The sequence below is a fragment of the Tinamus guttatus genome, unplaced genomic scaffold (genome assembly GCF_059628265.1).
Source record: "Tinamus guttatus ecotype Peru unplaced genomic scaffold, ASM5962826v1 Tinamus_guttatus_pri_ptg000470l, whole genome shotgun sequence".
In the NCBI taxonomy this organism is placed as follows: domain Eukaryota; kingdom Metazoa; phylum Chordata; class Aves; order Tinamiformes; family Tinamidae; genus Tinamus; species Tinamus guttatus.
In genome coordinates this window covers 1111809-1119379 of record NW_028289004.1, presented here as the reverse complement: position 1 = coordinate 1119379, position 7571 = coordinate 1111809, and the positions used below count along the sequence as shown (strand labels likewise).

The following is a 7571-nucleotide window of genomic DNA, read 5'->3' as shown; positions in this document are numbered from 1 at the left end:
ACTAGCGTTTTAAACTAGTGAACCATACTCCTCTACCACGGTATCAGAAAAGGCTTCAGTGGCGCACCGTAACTGGTTGCACGAGAACCTGGCACATAATGCTGTGCTAGCATGCTGCCTACCAGGCCACTCGTTTAGTTTTAGGAGAGAATGTGTCGCATGCATTTAGAAAGAGACAATAATTCAGTATCTACAGGCCAACGATCAGTCTCATTTCCAGAAATAACTCCCAGAAATTACTGTATATCCCTCAGTTCAGCAAAAAATGGCAATTTTGTGATGGATAGGCACTGCATACACAGCCCATCCAGTGGTGTGACATAAAACATAATTCCAGCTCTACCAAGAGACACATACCAAGCTAAGCACCAGGACACACACTGTTCTTTTGGATAGGGGTCACTGAAGCCTAACCTGGCGCAAGTGCTTAGAAACTTCGGTTTCAAGACCTGAGCTGTCAAGATCCTGATTTACAGAAATGATGAACAAGTTACCATTTGATCTGGATTTAATAGGTGCTGCCCAAAATCAATCATGCTTTCAGTTCATCAGTCACATAAAGACTGTGCTGCCTCAGGAATAAATGGAAATCTTGTAAAGATTTATAGCTGGCTTCTAATGAAATCAGGCAGCAGGTCCTTTGGGCACAGAGCCATCCTTTCAAGCATAGCATATTTTTTAAAAATTAGATGAGCTGTATTACTGGCAGGAAAGCCTAAGATAGGTCAAGCCTGCAGATATAGAGGCCATACAAAAAAAGAGCCACTATGCTTTAAACTTATGATACTCTCCTTGTTCCATTTATTTCTTACTTCGATAAACAAAGAATAAAAGGTTGCTCCCTTTATTTTTGTTGGAATGAGATTTCCACGGCTATGGTACTTCCCCTGCAAATTGTTTCAATGTGCCTCCTTGGTCTTTTGGCCCTTTCTCAAGCATATTTGTGATCAGGCTGCTATGGTCTCCTCCCATAGCATGTGTTGGAAGGCACATGTGCTTGCAGTGCTAGTGAGATGGGGACAGTTTCCTCTGTAAGGACAGGACAGGTTAATGGATGGATACTTCTAATGCCAGAGGGTTTGCTTTCATGTCTTTTTAATACTGATTTTTGACTTTTCTGTGACTCACAGACTTGACTTGGAATTGCTTTATTTGGATATAACTGCAAAGGATGAAGGAATGATGCTATAATATGGGTTCCCATACACTCGTGGGCAAGATACACTGCAGAGGAGAGCATGAGCACTAGGACATGAGAGGCAGGTGAGCAGAGAGAGACAACTTCCCTTCAAAACAATCTTGTTGCCAGAGATGGGATTTTCAAGGCTGGGAATCCAGGGATGAGTTAAAGATATTCACCAGCTAAATGATCTGCTAGGGGAGGAGAAGAGCCCCAGACAATGAAATACAAGGGCTCTAATTTTGATGCTAATGCTGAATTTGGTCTACCAAGGAGCTGATGGAGGAACAACAAGTATAGACAAACCAGTATGTGATTATGTCTCTGCTAGTTTCAACCCTGGGACAAATAGAAACCATGATGTTTCTACTGAGTGACTTCTATACATAAATAAATGAGAAAGCCTTTTTGTTTCAATATATTAACCAAAATATAACAAGACAGATAATTTCTTCAGTCTGCTCAGAAAAGAAAAAGGAGATTAGCCACAGTATAGAATTGATGGAGCAATTTCTAGGAAGGGCTGTGTTGACTGGTCTCAGTGTTTGAGCCAGCATTCAATAGGGGATGGCTGTAGTAAGATATGAGAAAGCCACAAATGCCCTATTGAGCGAGACTAGGATGAAGACAAACCATCTTATTAAGGTGGACTCATATTCCTGAGCCCCAAAATCCAATGCAGAAATAAATATGAGCAAGATTTGCAAAGGTGTGAACATTCAGAGGTTGTTCAAGCAATCACATGCAAACTCAAAGAAAGTCTGTGGAAAAATGTTTTTTTTTTTTTTTTTTTTGTGCAGAAAGCCTTTGACTGGGTAGAATGTGTAAAAAAAATAAAAGAGGGAAAGGAGCAAATAGAAGTACATAAATTGAGTGCAGCTCACTTGGAAGTATAAACACAGCCATCAGATCCCTTTCCAGAAATAAGAAATGCCTTGGTTTAGGAACCAAGAAGACTTTGGAGATCAAAGTTAGTTCTAGTCAACTGAACTCCACTAGAGTGGAAGAGTCAACAACAGTTGGAGGAAAAGTGAAATCTGAATTTCCCACAATTCCACAGTTACTAAGCAGACTCTTCAAGACATAGCATTTAATTCTCTTTATCTGCAGGGGGGAAGTAGCTAAAAAAGCAAAACTCCAGAAAGAACTAAATATGTGCTAAAACCTAAGTCAATTTAAAAACAAAAATCATACCTCTGCTGAAGTTACACTGGTCTTAAACTTTAAGCTAAAGATCATAGTAAGTTTTAGATTTATCATCACAAAAAACAGCTTTTTCCTAAATATATACATATATGAGATACAATAGTCACAAAACTGTGTGAACTACCTCATCTGAAGTCAAGTTCTGCATAAGTGATGCAGTGCACGTCAGACATCATAGCTCAAAACACACATTTTCGTCAAGGCAAAATCATCAGTAGCACCACACACCTCTGTCATTCACCTCACAGGCTTAGGAGGCAGGCAATTTGCTCTTTGCAAGTGAGCCCCACCCAAAGAGATTACCTGTTTCTGTTTTAATGCTTCAGCAACGCAGAGATTTTTCTCATAGGAATATCTTTAGAAGATTTTTTTTTAAGAGATGAAATGGTCCTTTTTTTGGAAACCAGAACTGCACTAGGAGGAGTGCAGATCTGCAGAACAGGTGCTCTAGCTTCTTCTGGGGCTCTGGAGCTCTCGAGCTGCAGTACAGTTGCTCTCTATGTACTTACGTAGCTTCCCGAGAGGAAATTTCTTGATGTTCAAAAGCAGTCAGTGGGGAAAGGTGTTCTCATCGTGCAGCCCGATGGGAAAGCCCATGGCTGCCCGGGTGCAGTTCCTGGGCAATGTTTTGCCAATGTTTTGCTTCCCCAATCTCAGGCAGAGGAAGGGATGGGCTGAAGTTATCTGCTTCACATCTCAAGTCACATGATCCTTCAAGAGGAATAGCCTTGCTGCCGTGGGGAGACGATGATTTGCATTTTAGTAGAGCTAGTCTGCAGGGAAAAACACATAGGGGCTGCTCAGGTATGTGGATATCTGTAGTGACTGGCACGGCTACGAAACCGAGGGCAGAAGGAGGGGCAGAGGATTTTACCCGTAGCCATCGTATCTATACGGCAGTGATGCAAATATTCTCAGGAGCTCTCATCATACTCAGACAAGTAGGAAGCACCCAGCGCCCTGGCAGCCCCCTGCCCTCACTGGGGAGGCGCTGCTGGCCTGGCCTCTGTGCAAAGCGACGGAGCCACAGCCGCGTTTGTGGGATCCCTGGGGGTCTAGAGGCGGCTCCAGGTTATAGGGCAGCTCCAGGTTATAGGTTATGGGGTGGGCAGGCAGCTTCACGTGGAGCGGCAGAAGATGGGGATCGCAGTACCCCCCTTGCACTGCATACAACAGAGTTCCCCAAGGACAGGTCCCGTTCCCTCAGGGAAATCAGGCTGGATAGGGAACAAATGATTTGTGAGGAGAGACAGAAAGAGGGCAAGATGCCCCCCTTTTGCCCTAAATGCCTAAGAACACTGTCACATGTATTTTGAGGACACTCTGACTAATGGGTGGGATGACAGCTCTGCCGCGGCCATGAGCGGCTTGTTCTCCCCGCGAGGGCACAGAGAGACTCAGACACCATCACTGCATCGTGCCATAGGACAGACAAACTCCCCCACTCTGACACACTGGATGGCACTCTGAAATAAGGTTACACACTGAAGAGCGTAGGACACCAAAGTAGAGAACCAGTATTGTGCTGATTCCACTGACAGAGGCGGCTCCCAGAGGCTCTGAAATTGTAGACACCTTCTCAGGGCTATTTCTCTTCTGAGAAAATGGGTAGCAAATAAAATACACACAAGGGATGATAATTCTGCATGACCCAGAAGAGTTTTGATGCTTTTTTCTCTGTCAGGATGCACTTTCCCTGGTCAGAGTTACAGTAGCTAATCACTTATGTATGATCATGCTGTTCAGCCAAAACGCACAGAAGCAAAAAGTGCATCATAACCTTCTTCCGGAAGGTATACGCTATTTAAAAAACATTTACTGTATCTGACAAATTCACCTGCACTGGCATTTACCAAGCCTTCTGCCTAATGAGATGCGATAAGCCTTGTTGTTCCAGCTGCCAGGAAATCCATCAGAATTGCTTAGCCCAAGATGAGCAGGGGAGGGACCAAACCCGTAGCCAGTCGGTGCTGAGGGACACAGATTTACACCACGTGTTTTCTCCCGTTATTCATAAAAGCTGTTTAACCTCTGTCTCAGGGGCCTGATGTGAGCAAGCTGTGTGAGCGAGTCAGTGTGTTGGCTGGAGCCACCTCTCCAGTTACGCGCAGGGATCACGGTAACATGCAACTTGAGGAAACACGAGCAAAGGTGCTTTCCAAATTAACCTTTCCTGCCTGAGTCCAAGGACAGGGGCTGCACCTAAAACAACCCTCCCGCCCCCCCCCCCGCCCGCCAAACAACAACAAGAACAAAAAAAAAAAAACAAAAGGGAAAACCCTCATGTCTACATAGGGCAAAGAAAGAGCAGCTCCAGCACGAAGCCACGCGCCCTACAGGCGTTTGTCGGGCAGCCACACACTTACGATGCCGAGGAGACCTGGGCCCTGCACCGGCAGTGTCACAGATGCCAGCTGATGCTGCGGGAGCAGGGCGAGGAAAGGCCTCTCCCAGCACCCCTCGTGCAGCCAGGACGATGCATCCACTGCCTGGAATACTCTGGAAACACTAACCTCCGAGCGAGCCTCCATGCTGGCCTCCACATACATAATTCAAGCTCTGCTTCGGGATCACTTCCGAGAGCCCCCCCGCAAAGGGATGCAAATGCTGTTTTTGTTCCACCCCCCCCCCAAAAAAAAGAAGACTGAAGATGATCATAGCCAATGCGAATATGTTGCGTCTGGGCTCTGACCATGGCTCCTCTCCTCTTGGCCTACCTGTGTTCAGGATACTACTTTTGCAGGACCCAGCAAGGTATTTTAAAATACTAGCCTGGGCCAAGTCCCTGACCGAGGGATCTGGGTACCCAGTCACAAACAGAAAGAATAAAAAGAATAAAAGACCTAAGAAGGAAAAAACAGAGAGCACATTTTTATTTGCTTTCTTTTTTTGTTTGCTTTGTTTTTTCATATTAAATTCTGTCTCAGTCAGCAAGAGGTCAGGAACACATTGTCACAAGTCTAAATGATAAGGTTAACTTGGATGAGCAGGAAATTTCCCTCCTAAAATGGACAATTCTGGGTGAGAAGATGATAAATAAAAAGATGTCAAAATCGGCATCCTTGGCAAAGAGAACACGAAATCAGAAACACGGGCCAAAAACAGGGCAGCTACAGGGCCTTGAAGCTGCTGAAGACCAAGAAGCAACACCAGAACACCATGAACGCATCCAGATACCTTCTCTGAAATGAAATTAAAAACAAATCCCAAATTATCGTCTAATTGCAGATTACTATGAAAAGCAGTCCCTGGTGGCACAATGTGCCCTCCTCCACCCGCAGCCTATAGAGATGACCACTATTTACAGCGCTCATGATCTCAGAGGAATTATGTCTGTTTTTTTGAAGGACTATGAACTACTAGCTGGTAAGTGTCGCCATCACCTATATGGTAGGAGAAGATCAGAAAAGTTGAAGAAAATAATTTTCCTTGCCTTTTATTTTCGTCTTACCCTTAATAGAATTTTTGCACGTTTTTGTCATAAGAAGCAATTTATCTTGCAATAGTCATCTGCTTCAGCAAAACACAAATGATTTCATGAGCCAAGGCAACCACAACTGCACTCCTTTATTCGGGGGCAGCGTACGCTCCTATACGGCTCCGTACCCTCGCACGGAGTCATACGCTCCAGGAGCCACACCATCCATCCGCAGCTTGCGTCATCTTGGATACTCCTTGGGAGTAGGGTTGTGTGGCTAGTATGAGCAGCCTGGTGTTTCCCATCATAGGGAACACACACCTACAACCACATAGGCATTACCACGCTGTATCAGCACGTAATAAAATGTAATTCTTGGCCAAAATCCAGTTGCACAGGAGTGTTACTCACCAAACCCGCAGGCGGAGCCCCGCAGCAAAGGCGCCGCATGCAAAGCTACGGTATTAAATGAGATAACCGAGAGGAGAGCGCCCGTCTGGCAGCGGGGAGCTTAGTGCAAGCGCTGGGAGCCCTCTGCTGCCTGAGTAACGGAGCCTGCGAGCGCACTCGCTAGCAGGTGCTCACCACAAACCTGCCTCCGAGCCACGATGCTGCCGTTCGGCGGGACGCGCTGGCAGCAGCCCTCCCTTGGCACATCCACACCACGGCCCCGCCGCTGCAGCCTGCACCATGCGGCGGGGCGGCGGCTCCGGCGCCGGCCGGGAACCCCCCGGGAGCCGCGGCTGGGCCGATGCGGGGCCCAGCCCGCCCTTGCCGCCGCCGTGGCCGACGCTCAGGCTGCCGAGGAGGGCACGGGCGGGAGGCGCGGAGGGCTGACGGGCCCCGGCGCACGCGGGCGTGCCCAGAGCGCGGAGGGCGCCTTACCTGCGGGGCGCCATAGCACGGGCGCTACGAAAGGGACTTAACCCCCTTCATTCCTCCTCCGCAAGTTGAGGACCACAGAAACACCCAGGGTAATGAAATTTTAATTACCGCTGTTTAATTAATCACTAATTGCCAAAAGAAGGAAACACACAGTAAGAAACAAAACAGCTCTCGCCCTCCCGCAGGCGCCGCCCGCGCCCAACGGCTCCTCGCGCGCCCCGCCCGCCCCGCCAACGGCCGCCGCGTGGGCGGGGCCGCCGCGGAGCAACCCCCGCGCGCCGCGCGCAGAGAGGAGCGGCGCGGGGAGGCGCTGCCGTGGCGGTTCCATAGTGTAGTGGTTATCACGTCTGCTTTACACGCAGAAGGTCCTGGGTTCGAGCCCCAGTGGAACCAGCGCCCCACAGTTTATTTTCTTTGTGCGTCTCTTTTTGTTGTTTTTTTCTCACTTCCTTTTACAATATGGGAAGCGTTTTGTGGGGTAAAAGAAGAGAGAGAATGTGTGTGTGTGTGTGTGTGTGTGTGTGTGTTGGAGGCGCTTTGCGGATTTGCATCCAAACAGGGAAAGCCCAGCAAGAGAAGGCACAAATCAGTGTGCAAAGCACCGCGTTCAGTGGAAAAATCCCACCATCAAAGCAAGCGGCAGTTGCGCAAAAGCACTTCCTTTTTTTTCCCTTCTATTTTTCCTAAGCCCATGAACACAATTCAGACAGCGTCGTTGCTGCAGCTGCCCTACCTTGCTTCTCTGCAAACACCGTGGACACAAATGGGGAGAAAAAAAGTGTGTGTGTGTGTAGGGGGGCGAGGTGGGAAGAGAAAAGGTCAAAAAAGAAAAGGGGAAGGGGGAGAAGGGGCAGGAAAAATAGAGGAGAAGAGAGGGGAGAG

At 47.7% G+C, this 7571-nt stretch overlaps 1 non-coding gene across 1 annotated transcript; it reads left to right on the top strand.

The window, feature by feature from the left end:
• Window positions 1–7009: 7009 nt before the first annotated feature.
• Window positions 7010–7082, top strand: TRNAV-UAC (transfer RNA valine (anticodon UAC)). Its single transcript has one exon. It is a non-coding gene; the product is annotated as a tRNA-Val (tRNA).
• The last annotated feature ends 489 nt before the right edge of the window (window positions 7083–7571 follow it).